Raw genomic sequence first — 18,420 nt, 5'->3', positions numbered from 1 at the left:
TCTTTCTGATAATACAGTCTAAGTACTATGAAAAGGTAACAGAAAAAGGTAAAAAAAAACTTACATGAAAATTACTGTATGAATTTAATTTTAAAACATCTGCAAAGATAAAAAGGTCATAGATATGTAACCAGTTTATTAACATGGTATGCAACATGGTTAAACCTATCTTTCTTCAAACCTGCTTGTTCTCCTAAGTTTGTATATAAGAATGGAGGTAAGGGGCTTGAGGCTTACTACCATTCAGTGGCCGTGTCCAGATGAGCGCAGCCATGCAGTATGTGGCGCTGCAGACATGTCTCTGGTACCACATACCACACGTTTAGTTGTTCTCCACACTGAAAGGGAGCAGCGTGGAGGAGTTTTTTGACCCCTGGATATCCAGGGTAAAGCCAGGGTAAACTACTCCCAGGCACAGCATCTAAACATGTACCCAGGACAGCAGCACTTTGAACCAGGGTGGAGCACCTTACTCCAGGGCCACTCCTGCCTTGCTCTGCCCTGGGCTCCAGATGGTGGTGGAGGTTGGTGGGAAGGCTGGCTGGCGCATGAGGGTGCTGCACATGTGAAGCCATGTGATTAGGCAGGAGGCAGGAGTCTGGGCCCCTGCTGGCTGGGCTAATCAGGTGCAGTTTATACCCACCATCAGCATCTACATGTGCATTTAATCACAGTTAATTATTCTGCCATAACATAGTACTGTCCCTGACAGTACTATCTTATGATACAAATTAGTTTACTGTGCTCTCATACCATTGCACATGTAGATGCTTTACTCCTCAGTCAATTAATCTACTCTGCAATAAAGCACATGTATAGACACAGCCAGTGAGAAGAATACTTAGTGCTTAGTCTTACTTGGGCCTAATCTATTTGCACTTATACTGGTATGTGGAGGACACACCAAACAAGAATTAGACCTGCAAGAATTCTGTCTGTGCAGTTGGAAATGTACATGTCCCGTCAGAATGCTAAGTCCCCTTAATATTTTTACTGAATGAACTTGCATACTGCCTAGGGGTTATTATTAAACTATCAGCATGTACCAATGGCTACTGCATCAAGGATTTGGGGAAATGGTAGTGTTGGAATGATGTTGCTTAATTGGGGAATTATTTTCATGTCACAATAATTGGTAAATGTTTTTAATGGCAAATATTTTAAATTATTGTTTGTTCCATGTGTTTCTTACTTGCACTCACAATGGCCTGTTAGGTGAATCATCTTATCTCATGTTCAGCAAGTGGAGGATTATTGCTATCATTTTTGAGCTCCAGTTCATAACAGTCTAACCTGATTCCAGCACATGAAATCAAAAGTAAACCTGAACAAATATTTTAGTAGTTTCTGAAATCTTAAATGTGTAAGGAATCCTCATTAATGAAGAATTTTGAAGTATTTTTTCTATTTTGATAAATATGAACTATGTAAATTTTAGATTTATTATAGGACTGAAGCCAAAGCACTTTGTGAGCATGTCTACATGTTTATTAATGCATCATAATCAGCACCACTGTGCATTAGTGAACAGTTTTTAAGTGGCACTTAATGCCCATTAGACTAATTCTATAGTTTTGCCAGCCACACTAATGCGCAGTAGAATTAGTCCAATGGGCATTAAGCATCTCATGTAGACATGTCCTGTTTGAAGTATTAGGATATTTACAGACAGCATTTTGCATTGGGAACCTGTCAGATAGTGGCTTTGAATTGCTTCAATTCTTTTTGCTTATGCAGTTGCACTCTTTTGAACTATTCTGCTCATATTAGCTTTGTTTTTTATAGCCTACCATACATGGGTTCCCTGAATATTCTGCATCTTACTATTCATTTCATTTTCTCCTGTTATGCAGTTGACACACAGTTTTATTTTTCATTAATCTCATTAGGCCCTGGTGTGACTTCTTGCTCAAATCAGTAATTGGAAATTTTCCAAAATTCATAATGATCAAGATGAGGTTATATTTTGTGCTTCTAGTAAGTGCTTTTAAAAATCTAAATTGATAATCTGTTAGGACATATAATTTGACTTTAACTTAAATTCAGAAACACATTTTTACAATCAGTCTATGAATTAAATTATAACCATAATTACTAATCAGTAACTTACTGTACTGTACTGCGCCAACTTAGAATTGAACTCAGTGGACCAATTCATTTATGCATGGATCTTTGTCTGTTTCAATTGCATGTGTTTTTCCCTTTTGGTCAGAGACCTAAATAGATCTGGCTTTCAGCTCTTGACTCTATAAATAGCAGCTTTGGATCCTAACTGTTGCAGTTACATAATGAACAGGCATCCAGGGGACAAGATTTTACAACTGTAGAAGTAGGGGGAGCTGTCCCTGGTGTTGACCATACATTCAGTGGCAAAGTTTATAGTAGAGTGTGAAAGCTGGAGTGGTATGAAGAATTGTTATTGAGTATTTTTGTATTTGTCTACTGATTCTACATGATGTTGGTTTTGGATGATGTACACCCCTTCTACTGTACAGGCTTACATTCAAAATAAAGAGTAGAAAAGAAAACTTGAGGGGGTATTTACACTCTGACTTTGAAATCATATTCTGCAGAAACTGCAGAAAGAGGATATCTACAATAGTGGCTCCTCTGACAAATGCCAAAAAGAAAGAAAAAACAAGTACTTATGAAGGCAGGTTTTGAATCAGACAGATAAATGTTTACTCAACAGCACAAAGTGCAATATAAATGTAAAATGAAGTCACAAATAAAAAGGGAACTGGAGGCCCAGCATCAAGATCATTAAGCTGACAAAAATTTAGACTGATGTTTGCTTCAGGCAGTGACAAAAATTATTAAGTAGCATTGTAGATTATTTTTATGTCACTTCTATATAAATATTTTAGTATCTAGTTTTGTTCTTTTATATTGAACAGAGGAATAGGATTGTTGTCCCAGTTCAACATGGATTATAATTGACACACATTCATAAGATTAAGAAGTTCTAAGTAATTTAATGTAAATGATGGGCCATATTTAGATTTTTAGGATCTTTCACTCAAGGTAAAGATGCTGTATTTTCTTACAAGTCATATGTTAATATTTTCTGTGTTGATTTTTATCTTAACTTACATTGTCTTATAAATTATGTATGTGGCTGTGACACATTGGCCTCAAGATTTCACACTTTGATTGGTGCTGGTGGGGAGGTATTGGGAAAGAACTTTAATTGGAAAATGAAATGCAACTACTTATACTTAAGAAACAGATCAACAATGAGACTGCTGCAAGTATGTCTCCTAGTAGGGTTTTGGTAGTTTTTTTAATTACTGCATGGGACTCTCCCATAGCTTATCTGAGAGGAGTCTAATTGGAAAAAAGATTAGTGGAAGATGCAGCACTTACTAGCATCAACATACGGAAGTACTTGTATTTCAAAGCAAAATGATAACTCACAGGATACTTATGAATTCCAGGCTCTAAGCATGGAATTTTTCATTCTAATTCACTAATTATTATATTATCCTACATCTATCTATGCTGGCCTATAGAATTGTTTTGGCTTATAGATATTAGTTTACAATAATTTAAAATATATCATTCATAAAGTAACTGAGAAAATTTAGCTGCATAGATTTATAATCATGTAAATGTTTCTATATATTGGATTTGGCTGAATCATTTGAGTGCTATGCTGTACTTGATATGTGGTGTGGTGGGGAAGTGGAAGAACTCAGATGACTTAAAGCTACCTTGAGCCTTCCCAGTGCGGGATCCTACACAGTGCCAGGAAAAACTGAGACATCCCCTGGACCTAAGTTAGAGTAGCCTGTCCTTTGCTGCTTATTTACTTCCTGGAATCTCTGCACTGCTATGTGTTGAGCCCAAATGAGCACATCCCCAGCATATCCTGTATAGAAGGGGTCTTTAGAAGGAAGTATCACAGTTGTCTTCTTCAGTTTTTGAAACAGAAAGATTCTTTCCAACTAGATCTCAACCTTTTAGAGTTTCTGTGTGCCCCTTTGGCACTTTTACCAGTTATCAAGGGGCTTAAAAGAGGCTAAGAAACCTCACTTTTTGTTTTTTATATACACTAAATAAATCAAATAATGTGACTCTAGTTACTTCACCTAAAATAGTATAGTGATGAGTGCTTTTCAAATGCTAATAGAAATAGAAAAGTTTTATGGCTAATCAAACTGGTCATGGAAATGAGAGCAATTTTAAGTCCTATGTTGTTTGTCTGTTATTTTATGTCTTAATATTCAGTAAAAAAAAAAAAAGTAATACAGTGATTTAAAACAAAACCATCAGAAGTGAAAATGGAAAAAGAGAATGACGATAAAAAGATTATTCTAGAGTAGGGGCTGAAGGATGACCACATGGAACAGTTCACTTGACCTCAGCACTGGTGCCTTCAGGCAAAAGCTAGTTTTATCTCTGTGGCGAGGTGGGGCTGCCTGCCTAGCCACAGTGCTAGGTTCCCCACTTGCCATTGGGCATGCCACCCACCTGACTCACCTGCCATGTCTTGTTCTTAATTAATTAATAGTTAATTAAGGTGGAAGGCAGCCCATTTTATGCCCCAATGCCAGGGGGCGCTATCTGCAACTCCAAACCTTCCCTACACTGCAGCCCATGACTCACAGATGGCATCCAGGTGTTACAGAGCTCCCAGCCTACAGCCGGACCAAGGTTAGGCCACACCGTCAGGCCTCAGTTGCACATACATTCATACCGCCCTCCTCTCACTAGGACCTCTCACACTCCACCCTCTCTCACAGGGTCTCTTTCGTCCATCACCAACTTATGCTGCCTTGCTCCCTCTTGGAGTGGGCCCCTTAGGCCATAGGCTTAGCTAGTCCATTCCTTGGGTGGCAGACGTACTGTCTGTTGGGCATGTTGTGTGACCTTCACCAGGGTAGTGGCCAGCCAGTTACCCAACTGGGTCTAAGCTTACTCTGGCCCCTTCTGGCAACTCTATATATACATACATAAATATACTGGGCTCTCAGCCTTCTGGATTTCCTCCCTCTCACTGGGGTACTTCATCTCCACCCCCTTTCTGGGGCTACCACTCACCAAGGGCTCTGCACTGGCCCCTCACTTGGGGCTTCAAACCACCCCCTTCACCCGGGGCTGCCCCCTCAGTGGGGCTACTCATCTCTGCCCACTTCACTCGGAACTCCACACCACCCCTTTCACTTGGGGCCATGGGTCCTTCCTCCCCAGCAGGCTCAGGTAGCCACAGCCATGCCTGGTCCCAGCCTTCCCTCTCAGGGTCTTGCATCCCTCCAGGGCTCAGGTGGTCACAGCTGTGCCTGGCCCCCACTCTTCTTCCTTGGGGTCTTGCACCCCACAGGGCTCAGGTGGCTACAGCTGTGCCTGGCCCCAACTGCCTTCGGTGAGAGTGCTAAAAGAACTGGCTGCCATCATCGCATGACCAATGGAAGAGTTATTTGAAGACTTGTGGCACAAGGGAGAGGTCCCAGAAGACTGGAAAAGGGTCAATGTGGCACCTGTCTTTAAGAAAGGGAGAAGGGAAGACCCAGGAAACTACAGGCCAGTTAGTTTGACCTCAATCCCTGGTAAAATCCTGGAGAAAATTATCAAAGAATCCATTACACACAAGCTAACCGAAGGCAGTATTCTAAAGGATAGCCAACATGACTTTGTAATGGGCAGCTCATGCCAGACCAACCTCATTTCCTTCTACAGTTAAGTAACTCACCACCTGGATAGGGAAAATTAGGTTGATGCCATATACTTGGACTTCACAAAGGCCTTTGACCTCATCTCCCATGATGTCCTCATGGTAAAATTGGGAGAGTGCAGCCTTGACTACTTTACAGTCCAGTAGCTAGGCAGCTGACTCTGTGATAGGACCCAAAGGGTATTGATTAGTGGAATTGAGTCATCATGGTGGAAGTGACCAGTGGCATTGCACAAGGCTCAGTATTCAAACCAGTGCTCTTCAACATGTTAATTGATGAGTTGGATTCAGGTATTATGGGCAAACTGGCAAAGTTCACTGATGACACTAAACTATGGGGGAGCATGGTCATGCTCAAAGACAGGCTAGAAATACAGGCCGACCTGGACAGGTTCGTGAAGTGGGCAAACCTCAACCAAATGTTATTTAACATAGAGAAATGTAAAGTGCTCCACCTGTGGAGAAATAATCCACAACACACAGGCTTGGCAGTGCTACTTTTGCCAGCACCACAACTGAACGAGACCTGGGTGTCATAATTGACAACAAAATGAACATGAACCACCCATACAATGCTGTAGCTGGCAGAGCTAATCAAACACTGGCATGCATCCACTAAGGCATCTCGAGTAGAGCAAAGGATGTTATCCTCCCACTCTACTCAGTCTTGATGAGACTGCAACTGGAGTACTGCATCCAGTTCTGGGTGCCACACTTCAAGAAGGATGTAGAAAAGCTCAAGAGAGTCCAAAGGAGGGCCACATGAATGATTAGAGGCCTAGAGATGAGGTCATATGAGGAGAGGCTGAAAGACTTGGGGGAAGAAAAGACTCAGAAGGGACCTGGTGGCAGCCTACAAGTATATCAGGGCTTGGGAGAGCATCTATTCACCAAGGCCCCCAGGAGAAAAACAAGAAATAATGGGCACAAATTGACTGAGGTTCATTTCAGTCTCAACATAAGGAAAAATGTCTTTACAAGTCTAGTGCTAAGGGTTTGGAACAGGCTCCCCCCAGAGATGGTACAGTCACCCACCCTGGAGATCTTCAAGAGGCATCTTAACACCCATCTTCCTGAAGTTGTCCAGTCCTAGTGGTCTTTCCTGCCCAAGTGCAGGGAAGCTTGTGAAGTGCGGCGCCCAGAACTGGACACAGTACTCCAGCTACAGCCTGACCAGTGCCGCATATATGGGAAGGATCACCTCCTTGGATCTGCTTGAGATGCATCTGTGGATGCATGACAAGATGCGGTTGGCCTTCCTGACTGCATCCCCACACTGCCGGCCCATGTTCACCTTGGCATCAGTGATGCCTCTGTACTGACAAGAAGGGGGTTCCCCAACCTGTAGGTATTGTGCCGGTTTTTCCTCCCCAGGTGCAGCACCTTGCACTTGTCAGTGCTGAGTCCCATCCTGTTCTCATCCGCCCACCCCTGTAACCTGTCTAGGTCCCATTGCAGCCTATTCCTCCCTTCTAGCGTGCCCACATCCCCCCACATCTTAGTGTCATTAGCAAATTTGAACAGGGTGCTTTTTACCCCCTCGTCCAAGTCACTGATGAAGATGTTGAACAGTGCAGGCCCGAGGACCAAGCCCTGAGGAACCCCACTGCCCACATCCCTCCAGGTAAAAAATGACCCGTCCACCACCACTCTCTGGGTGCGGCCCTCCAGCCAGCTGGCAACCCATTTGACTGTGTGGGTGTCGACACCACAGTCCCCCAGTTTCTTAATGAGAACGGGGTGAGAGACAGTGTCGAAGGCCTTCCAAAAGTCCAGGAAGACTATGTCTACTGCTACCCCTGCATCTAATGATTTGGTGACCTGGTTGTAGAAGGCCACCAGGTTGGTCTGACAGGACCTGCCTCTAATGAATCCGTGTTGGTTTCCCCTAAGCATAACCTTCCCTGCTGGCCCCTTGTGGACATGTTCCAGAATAAGTCTCTCAAAAAGCTTGCCCAGGTTTAAGGTAAGACTAACTGGCCTATAGATTCCTGGGTCCTCCTTCCTCCCCTTTTTGAAGATGGGAACCACATTGGCCCTCTTCCAGTCCTCTGGCACCACACCAGAGCACCACGAGTGCTCATAAAGCCATGCCAGGGGTCCCACAATGACCGCAACTAATTCCCTCAGTACTCTAGGGTGGAGATCGTCTGGACCAGCTGATTTGAATACATCCAGTCCCTCCAGAAGGACTAACTAGTAGGAAGAGTTTGTCTCTGAAAACTATGTAGGATCCTTTTGAATAAAGGGTACTATATAGATACAAGATGAATTATTTTATGACTTTGTCAGTTCTGAAGAACATCTGAATTGGTTTATGAAGGAATAACTTAACACTTAACACTGTGCTAATGGGGACAGAATTTCACAGGCTTAGTACTCTGTATTCAGAAAGTTGGAGAAATTCAGCTTGGGTGAAGCCTGGTTTAAAGTGATGAATGTAAAAAGAAATTGCTAATGACAACAAGAATATACAGTATTGTAGTGACTCCTGACAGTTCCCTGAGTGTAAAACCAAAATTAGAAGTGAAGATCATGTCAAAGTAAGGTAAAAGGTTAGCAATAAAGACAGAATACAGAATAACCAGGAGTTTAAATGCTGAAACATAAAATACAGTTTTGTTCAGAAATGTGAGTATGTAATGAAATGTTTAATAAATGGCTCTTTTTCCTCTATGTAGTCATAGTTGTACCTTCTTCATTTTCTGGAAAAAAAACCCCTGGATTATTTTGTTCTCTTGTTAGTGCTGAGGAGCAAAATTATTTATGGTAGAATGAACAGTTCTGAAACATACATCACCTACAAAATAATCAATGAACAGTACAATCATTACTGATTGTGATGCACGCATTGGAAAGAAGGGCTTGACTTTCAAAACCCAAGTAGTGTTTACAGAGCCGATAGTTAGGAAAGGTATCTTTTTGGTTCAGCCTGTGTGATCTTGAAAACAGTAAATAATGAGACTTCAAAGCCACTCTAATCACTGTAAATTTCTGTTGTAAGTTTTCTCAAATGAGAAAACTCTTTGCTCTTTGTTTTTTGATAGTTCAGACTGGCAATAAAACATCATTAAGAAGGAGTATTTTAGAGAGCTAGTTGATCTTGGATGAAATGCTCTCTCTCTTATTGTTGACATTCTTTCACAAACTTCTGGTTTTTATTTTTGGGGGGTGTTTTCGGTTTGTTTTGTTTTTTTAAAAGCATTTCCTTTGATAATTTTGGGGCACATGTTCATCTGGTGTCAATTGTCATATGACTTCAGTTACTTCAACTGAGCTTTGATGGTAACTGAAGATCTGCCTTCTCGTTTTAATACATTTAAAATGGCCTCCTTTAGTGAGTTTGTTTATATGACTAAATCTTTCTCTGACAAATTCACTTTTAAGATACAGGTGAGAATAGTTGAAGAGAGAATAAAATTAGATTCCTTTTTGTCCTAATTGCTCTCAAGGCCACCTGTTCTTTATGTACATGCTCATTTGCATACACAGGAAAACCACTATGTATTTCATGTTTCTGTCAAATAATATGTATGCTGTTCAAGACATACAGCAATGAGTGGTTAACCCCTTACTGATTTCAGTAGGAACAGGATTTCACGCTATAAAATGATGAAGTAAAATAATAAGAATTCTATTTTTCCTCCCAGCTAATGTACACAATTGGGCAATACTATATCTTCACAGGTCCTCCCTTTTGAATAAATTGAAGCAGGGAGTCAGTTTAACATCCAACAGTTTTTCTGTTTAAGTTAACTATTTAATGCACTGAAAACTATCTAAGAATTTGGGTTTGACTCTAACTTCCCTTTCTAATTTTCTGACCCTATATTATAATAACTAGATTTTATGAACTTACAGCACAAGTTGCACTGTATGTAGCAGTTGCAGTTTCATGAAGAGTATAATATCACCTTATTAGCAGGCACAGTTTGTTGTTTAATGTCTAAGTACTGTGCCTATTGCATCCACAAATCAAGCACTGAGACATTTAAATGACACAAGCTGTGCCTGCAAAACTGCAGACGAAGCAAGGGAGCCCGTATTAAGACCAAGCTGAAAATTAAGCCCTAAGCATACATGTATGCATTAGGTATGAAAGTCCCTCCCACAATTTATTTTCAGATGTGTAGCTGCATTGGTTCTTTAAAGAGTGGAAGGTGGCAGGCTCAGCCTGGGTGAACTTTTCACAGATCAATCACCCATGCAGTGTTTTGGTCTAGTCTAAAATGTAAATCAGTTAATTCTGTAATGCAAGTAGCTCCCTAATGAGAGTTAATGAAAACCCTGTTTCATGATGATTCACACATGAATTGATAGGTTTGAAAACAGTGGTGCCTAGTGTCAAATGTCCTTTTCATAGAGTGCACTGCTCCCAGAAGGCTTTGTCAGTTTACCATGCAAATGCTACAAACAGTGCTTTATATATTTACCATAAAGAACAAGATGCTTTAGAAATGAGACCTAAAGAGGTACTTGGAAATCTACCTGAATGGAGTTTGAACTCAAATCCCACAGCACATAGTTTAAAAAGCAGTGTTTTTAGACCTGGTTGCCTGGGATGTGTGTAGAAGTAAATGCTGCTTGTAGCTTAAGAATTACAACCTTTAAAAACTCCTATGTAAATACATCGGGCTACAGAGCCTATGCTGAATGTAATAGGGAACTCTTATTGAAAAAAAAATGTATTTAAAAACAGTGAGACGTGTAAATGAAATAGCTTGATAATATTTTGCATTTAGTAGCAACAATTTTTAAATATTTTCCATTGATATTTCATTTATTTCTGCAGAGTTTCAGAATCCTTATTATGTTCTTGCTCTTGAGTTTTCCGATGAGGATCCCTTATAAATCAGGGATGTTCAGAACCTTTTAGATGCTATCATATTCAGGAACATAACTGGCTAAGTGGATATATTAATAAACAAAGGACTGTATATGAAACATGCCCTTTATGGACTAAGGGAGTGCAATGAAAACAAATGTCAAAGTTCTTCTGAAATGGTCTCTCTGGAGCATGAGAATTCCTGTTTCTATGCTTAAGAGTTACTGTTAAATCATAGTATCTTACAATAATATTTGTTTTTATCCTTGATTATTTCTGATCTTTCAATACATATAAAGATCTTAGACTGTGTGTGAGGTTTCACAAAGCCTGACATGGAGGAAGTATATTGTTGAGATAGCCAGGTGGATTGAAAATTTGCCCTTAATCAATTAGATATGTCCCTCTGTTTAAGCTGTTTTCTAATTTAAAACTCACTATTCTGCTTCCATAAACATTTCCCATCCATACGTGAAAGCTTGTGAATGGAAAGTCGCCTTGAGCGCAAAACAATTTAAAGCAGAATTTCTTTATCTTGAAGGGTTAGTGTCCCAATATTTAATAAGTCCATTAGACATAATTTGTAATTTCTGTGAATACATTTACATAGACCTATCAATTTTTAGTGACCAGAACTGACTGGCCAATAAACTTTTCCTGTCCTACTAAGTATGCATGCTGGATCAACGTGGATCACTTGTAAATTGAAATTTTTGGCTTTCATAAAACAATTTAGGAAGAATTTAAAGGCTTGGCTTTCTTGTTCCATCTTTTCTGTATCTCATTCTTTTGGCATCCTGCTTCAGCAACCACTAACAACGTTGCTGGTTTCAAATGTTTGTTTGGTATTCATGATTAGTTTGTTATCATAAGGGCTGAGATGTTTGTTTCATGATATTTTTTCAAATTCCTTTGGACTCAATGAAGAATATGAACCTTTTTGCATTTTTTGTTTGTAAATTAAGGAATATAAGGCAATAATCAGGGATATTCCTGATAATTTACGATACACAGGCAGTCCTCAGACTTACAACACAATTGGTTCCTGAAAACTGAGTCTTAAGTTGAAACGTTGTAACTTGGAACCAATTTTCTCATAAGAAACAATGATATAAATGGGGATTGGTTCCTGAACGAAGGCCCCATACCCTATTTTCACCAAAAATACCCCAGAATTTTGTACTTGAACAATTATAGATAAGTAATATAGCTACATTAATATATTGATATTGTAAATAGCAATGCAGCGGCGATGCACCCCCACAGGGGTTCAAAGGGGTCCCAAAACCCTGAAACAAACTCCCCCCCGGGGGAAACTTACCCCCCTTCAGTCTGGCAGAGCAGGAACCAGGGCCACAGCCGACATTACGCTGGCTGTTTAATCAGGCCACTGTCCAAGAACACATGCACCTTTTTCTGTGGTAAGTATTAATGCATACTGCCTTTCATCACTCTGTACTCCATGATGACATGAGGTTACACTTCAGCATTTGTCATTTAAAGGGCTGATTTTACATTCCATTCATCATAATTACTTTCAAATAAACTTTTGCACTTTGTAAAGTGGCATTGATTTACCCTTCACTGAAAGTAACAATACTTAAAGCAGTGAAGACAAATATAATATGGTTTATAGCAATAATTTGATGTAATAATATGAGAAACATTCTTGCTTGGAAGCTGCTGATCCTAGCAGCCTGTTGTTTTGTGAAGGTTTGAGAAGACCTTCACAAAATTCATCCCCCTTCCTACAAACATTTTTGTATCAATGTAAAAGGGAAGCAATGTCTTCTAAAAATAGGAAAGGTCTAAGTTTACCTCAGTAGGTGCAGGAAGAGCATGAGAAAACAAGTGAAATATAAATAATTGAAGGGTTGTGGCTTGGCTGTAACTACACAAAAGCTGCTACTGTCACTGGCCTATATGCAGGAGGCCCAAGAGAAGTGCAGACTGTAGGTGCTGTTCTATACAGGTGCATAGAAGGTGGCCACAATCTGGCCTTAATCTCTGATGTTTGCCGTATTTGAGTACTGTAGATACCATAGACAATGACATTCCAAAGCATGATCAGCTCAGACAAATGCCCTGCAGCACCAACAGAATAGATAGAAATACCAGCTGACAACATGTATAGTACCAGCAGATGAAGTGACTTCTCTTTCTTTGCTGAGTAGAGTTGTTGTATGGTGTTGTATGGATTTTAACATCAGCTACCAAAGACAAATTGATGGGACAAAGAGGGGAGAAGAGCATTGTCTCAGGGATTACATATCTTTGATTCTTTAAAATGCCATAAAACAGTCAGAACAAATATATTTGTTTGTCTTTAAATAAGTCTTTATTTTCCTTATCCCTTTGCTTCACTTTCCCTATCCTTGCACACAGAGAGGCACAGTTTAAAAGATAATAATGGGGCAGACACTTCATTGGTGCAAATCAGCATGGCTTTAAAGTTAATGAACCCATGCCAATTTATACCAATTGAGTATTTGGTTACTTACGTTTTCCCTATGAAACCTTTCAAGACTTGCATTTCTGTGTAGTTTATATACTTCATATAGTCTATAAATGTTCCCTACTTAAATATAACACTTAATCATTTTGTCACCGATGATAGATTTTCTATAAAAAGAGTGCATGAACTATACAGATTGCTTCATAACTTAAATGATTTCTCCTTAAAGATTTACTAGGCCTTTTCATGTTGACATATCATTAGAGCTAAAAGAACCCTTACATTCAGTTTTTGATTTGTGATGATATTTTTTGCTTTGCACCTATTCCCCTTCTATGATTTGTCACAAACATGCAAAAGAACTTGCCCACAAGAGAGTGGATTACAGAGTGCACAGCGCCATGAGGCTTACAAGAAAGAATGCAGAAAACAGTTTCACCAGAGTAGGAAACACCAGGAATAGTTCTAGGTGCATGTCTGACCTCTCCACGTTTTCTCCCCACCTACTAGAGTTTTGAATGCGTGGGGTCTCACTGGAAATTGCAGTAGCCCAAAAGTTTTTTGGTTGGTACAAAGTACCTCATTTTAGCTTTTATAAAAGAAATCATGTTACATTACTTCTCTCTAACAGTATTCTGTACTGGGAACATTGTGAAGAGGGTTGAGGAGGAATGGAAATGAGTCAACTAGTAACAAGAGCATTGATAAGAGCATTAACAGCTCGATAAGGTGCAGTTTGGTCAGTTTTCAAGCTCTGAAAGCTGGAAATGTTAAAGTGTTCTGTCATGATGTCCTTGGTCTCTAGGGGCATTTATAGGCGTGCTCTGGGAGGCAGCGGTGGGGCGAGCACTTTCATTAGCACAGCTCCGAGAGCTTCGATAATTAAAGCATCCAGAGCATCATGTGTGTCAGCATCTCCATGCTGAAAAATGGCAGCAGGGTGCTTTGAACTAAAGCTAATCAAACAAGCCACTATTTTTCAGCACCACCACTTTTCAGCGCAGAGACCCAATGCCATTTCAACCTGTTGAACCTGCCGCCATTTCTCAGCGCAAGGATGCTGATAGACGTGACACTGGGGTCTGCTGGAGCATGGTAATTACCCCACTCTAGCAGACTCTATTAATCAAGTCTGCTCTGACGTGATGTAATTACAGTATGTTGGAGCAGCTTCTCTGTAGGTGTATAGGAACCCTGGGTTGCAGTCTGAGAGTTGGCAGGGCTCATCCCTAGACATTTCTTGTGTTTTGCTACTGAGCCTGGTTTCTCAACTAGCTGTGGCTCAGCTGTGCTTACCTATAGCAGGCCTTTCAGGGATCAATATCTACAGGCCTTCCCTTCAGAAGCAATGGCTATCAGTAAATACAGTGACTAGGCAGTCCTCTCAAAGCAACATGTTTAATCAGTAAGAAAAAAGCATTACATAAGAGAAAAGGGAATTTTAAAAACAATGAAAAGGCTACAAGAATGGCTCTCTCCCCTAAATCTTACCTTTGCCCTGAAAGGTAAAGAAGTCACCTGACTTCTTTAGCCTCCTTCTTGTTCCAAAGCAAGATCTGTATAAGCCCCCAAATCCAACAGCTTCTCTCATTTCTGGTCAGAGGGAGGCCCTTAATTATTTAGTGTCCTATAGCTCTGTTTGTTCTCAACACTGGGAAAACAAGTCTTGTAATCTGGCTCTACCTCCAAAGTATAGTTGTCACAGGAAATAAGTCAAGTATTTTCTTTAAGGACCCCTACCAGTGTAATTACCAGGAGAGTGCTTCTCTGGAGTTGTTGTATTGCCTTTTTGTGTTTCCTAACAGTCCTGCTATTGAATTCAACCAACATATGCCTATAGGAAACACTGCAATAACCCACGGTCACATGATGTGATGATTTGTACAACTTATACATTCAAATTATTTTTTATAAATTCTCTTTACAACTCTAACTCTCATAGCAAAATATTGATTAATACTGATAAGGGCAATGCCACATGTCATGTTCCTTCCCTGGAAGCAGCGACAGAACAATCATAAGGGTAGTTTAAGATGGTATGATTCTGCCTTGATGGAACAAATATGCTAAAATAATCAACTAGCAAAAGGAAAAAATCATGGCAGCAGAGAAAATGAAACAAGGTGATGGAAGTAGGCAACTTTCTGGAAGGCTTAGGTAACACAGAGAGATTTCATTTCTGAACTAGGGGAAAACTTTTTACTGCCAACCCTGAACAGACTATAAAGAACTTGTTACAGGGATAAGGAGAGAAAACATGGGGATTGAGCAGCAGAAGAGGAAGGTGTGGAGACTCTGAGAGGAGTGACCAAAATCTAAAGGGAGCTTAGAGCAGTGAGGATGCTGATGGTAGGTTTTGTTATTTCAGCATGCATGTGTCTCTTCTTTTTCTGTTAATAAAGCCTGAGTTCTTTGCAGGAACTACAACATGCCTCTCAATTGTTAAACTGTGAACTGGAGTAAGCATGATGGCATGATCCACTTCTGTGAATGGATGCTATACAGGAAGTCTTTCCCTAGAAGTGACCGGAGCTAGGAAGGCTGCCTAGATGTTGCTCAAAAACTGTGGGCGTAGAAAAATCCTGGATCTGGGGCCTCGCTTTAAGCACAGCAACCTCATGAGGGCTGAGCAGGGGGAGAAAGGTATGCAGATCAGCTCCCATGAAAACTGCTAATCCTATAGCTATGAGTAAGCAGAGTCATGAGTTACAAAATTATGCTTAACATTAATGTTACAGATAGAAAACCCGATTCATAAAAGTATTTAATAATTGTAATGCTTACTTTTAAAATTCAGTTTCAGGGTTGTCTTTTTTAAAAGGTTCCAAAACGTATTTATATTTCTGCAGATTCTCCATCTACTGTCACTCTAATTCTGGGTTTGTTTTGTAGACTTATAGCCTTCTGGGCAATCCTCATGTCAATTTAGGTTCTATCATGGCCTATTTCTCAACTATGCTAAGAAAAAGTAGAAATGGTGTGTATTTATAATGAAGTGTTCCTCTGGAAAAAGACACAGTGAAAATGATATGAGAAGTTTGAGCACTCCAGGGCTTGCAAGGAAAGAGGAAAAGAAAGATAAAAGTAAGAAAGTATTAATAGGAAGCCAGAGACAGTCTTGCAGGATGTGGATGCCAGCTGTGTCAAGTCAGGGCAGACAGGTAAAAAAAAGAATGTACTTCTTGGCTAGCTTCCCATTAAATGATGTGAGCATGAGGTCTCTTTAAAGTTATCCAACAAGAGATCATCCACTGAAATGAGAAGAAAACTTTTCTAAAGAGTTATTTGGCAGAAAGAAAGGAGAAATGCACTGAAGCATCTATTTCCAAATCTTCTACCTAATCTGTAATAGGTAGAAGTGCCTGTCACTGTAATAGTTGTTCAAATCCCTGTTCTGACTATGGCAGAGAATGTAATTTAGATTGAGTCTCCTCCATCCTGAGTGGGTGCCCTGTCCATTGGGCTACAGGATATAATGGGTACTGCCAGCACCAACAGTTTTATGAGTTTAGTCCATTTTTTCTGCTTTTATGACATGCTTTGTGTTGAATGGAACATTTTGTTCAGCCCACGTTGAAACTGCAGGGGGGTGGAGGTTAGTAAGGGAACAAAACAAAAATTAATTAAGATCAATCCAAAGTCACTTTTGTTTTTAAATATTTCAGCTCAGTAGCTAGACCAAAAATATCAGTTATTATTTGCAAAGCCCTACTCAGACCTACCATAAAGGCCACTGTATGCTAGTCCTAATGCAACCCAGATACCTGAATTTCTATCCTGGTGTTCAACTGGACAATCTGCACCACATCACTGAACCAAAAAAAGAACTAAAAAAGAAGTGGCTCCCAGCCTGGGATTTACCTGCCTACCTCATCACAATATGTAAAATAAAGTAATGTTTCTTTGTACTTTCACACTTCAGAGAATGGCAGTGAAGCACCCATGTTTGTGTTAGCAAATCTGTGTTGCTACTCATGCCAGAACTAGACTTGCTTGAACATTTTTGGTTAATAGCAAATTTACTGAAAATGGTGCTTCAGAAGCAGAACTGGAACTATTCTTGATTTTGAGTTGGATCTGGCAAATAATTCTAGCTGCAAAAAATGAGGAGTGGAGGTAATATTTGAAAATTTCAAAACATTTCAGCATTTTCAAAACCACACATACTTTGTTATAAAATGGCACTTTAATTTAAAAATTGGCTGAAAAATGACCCCAAAATAAAACAAAACTTTTTTTTTTTTATCTTGTATCCAGTAAAACATTTGGACTGAATGGATTTCTTTTCTTTTTTCTTTTTTTGCCAAAAAACCAAAACCTCTTTTTTTCTATTTGGCTTGATTTGATTTTTTTTTTTTAACGTTTTTCACCAAGGTCTAATCAGAAGTTGCTCCTCAAGTTGGTCTGGGAGTCAAATTATGTCTTTTATGTAGTGGGCCTCTTCTTCATTGTAGACCAGTGATTTTGCAAATTTTAAACCAAGGTACATTCAAGAGTGCTGTGGGATGCCACGCAATGTTATCACTGTTAGGGGTGCAAATGTAATTCGCAAGATGAACCCAGAGATTTAAAATAGGAATCCAATGGCAGTAAAAACATTCTGACCTGTTGTGGGTTTTCAAAGATCTTTGCAACAGAAGAATTGCTCCGTAATTTTTCTGTAGTAAAAAATGATTGAAAATTAAGAGTTTGTATTTTCTAAGGGATGCCTAGAGCCTAAAAAGTTTTAGAATTATTGTTGTAGACTGTCTACTCATAAAAGCATATGTTTGGCTTGACTTAACATAGCAGGTGGACAGAGTTCCTAACCCCTTTACCAGATCTGGTACAAATCCAGAAACAAACTGGCCACAGACTTCGCAGTTAGGATCAGCAGAGACATAGTTGTCTACTATCTGTAACTATGGTAATGTAAATTAGGTTGAAATTCTATAATATAGTACCTGGGCTGTGGTATGTTTGGATCTGATAGGGACATGTAGTGAACTGGGCAGGGTACTTGCACATTTCTTGTCATTTCTTGCTCAAAGGCCATCGTGATAATGCCCTAAATATTTATCATCAGATCCTGGCTATGTTACTGGTGTGTTTTCATAGTATGTGTTTGTATTCTACAATGAAATATCATTTGTCTTTGGGAACACAAGCTAGCATTTCTAAAGTCAAGTTGCATTGTATTTAAGCTACTGGGTATTTTATGTCGCCTAGGAATTTTGATGTGATTGATTCTTTTGTAAACTAAAATATGGGCTGATCACGTTATCTCTGGAAATCATGCAAACATGGTTTTAACACTGCTTCATGTTCCAGTTAGGGATGTATTTTACCTAATTACATCAGCAACAGCAACTCCCAGGAGCTCCACCAGCAAGTTAATACTGACAACAAAAAACATAAATCCGTTACGTTAATGATACTGCTCCCTGTAAATTGGATTGTGCTTGTATGAATTAAGTAGATCACTTT

The 18,420-nt window shown here is 39.7% G+C and overlaps 1 protein-coding gene across 1 annotated transcript in view; it reads left to right on the top strand.

Moving 5' to 3' along the window:
- Positions 1-18,420, top strand: part of ANO4 (anoctamin 4) — a 387,697-nt gene that overhangs the window by 217,514 nt on the left and 151,763 nt on the right. The gene's annotated exons all lie outside the window — the stretch shown is intronic.

The sequence above is a fragment of the Crocodylus siamensis genome, chromosome 4, assembly GCF_052110815.1.
Source record: "Crocodylus siamensis isolate JL-2025a chromosome 4, ASM5211081v1, whole genome shotgun sequence".
NCBI classification, from domain to species: Eukaryota; Metazoa; Chordata; order Crocodylia; family Crocodylidae; genus Crocodylus; species Crocodylus siamensis.
This window is presented reverse-complemented; position numbering and strand designations above follow the sequence as displayed.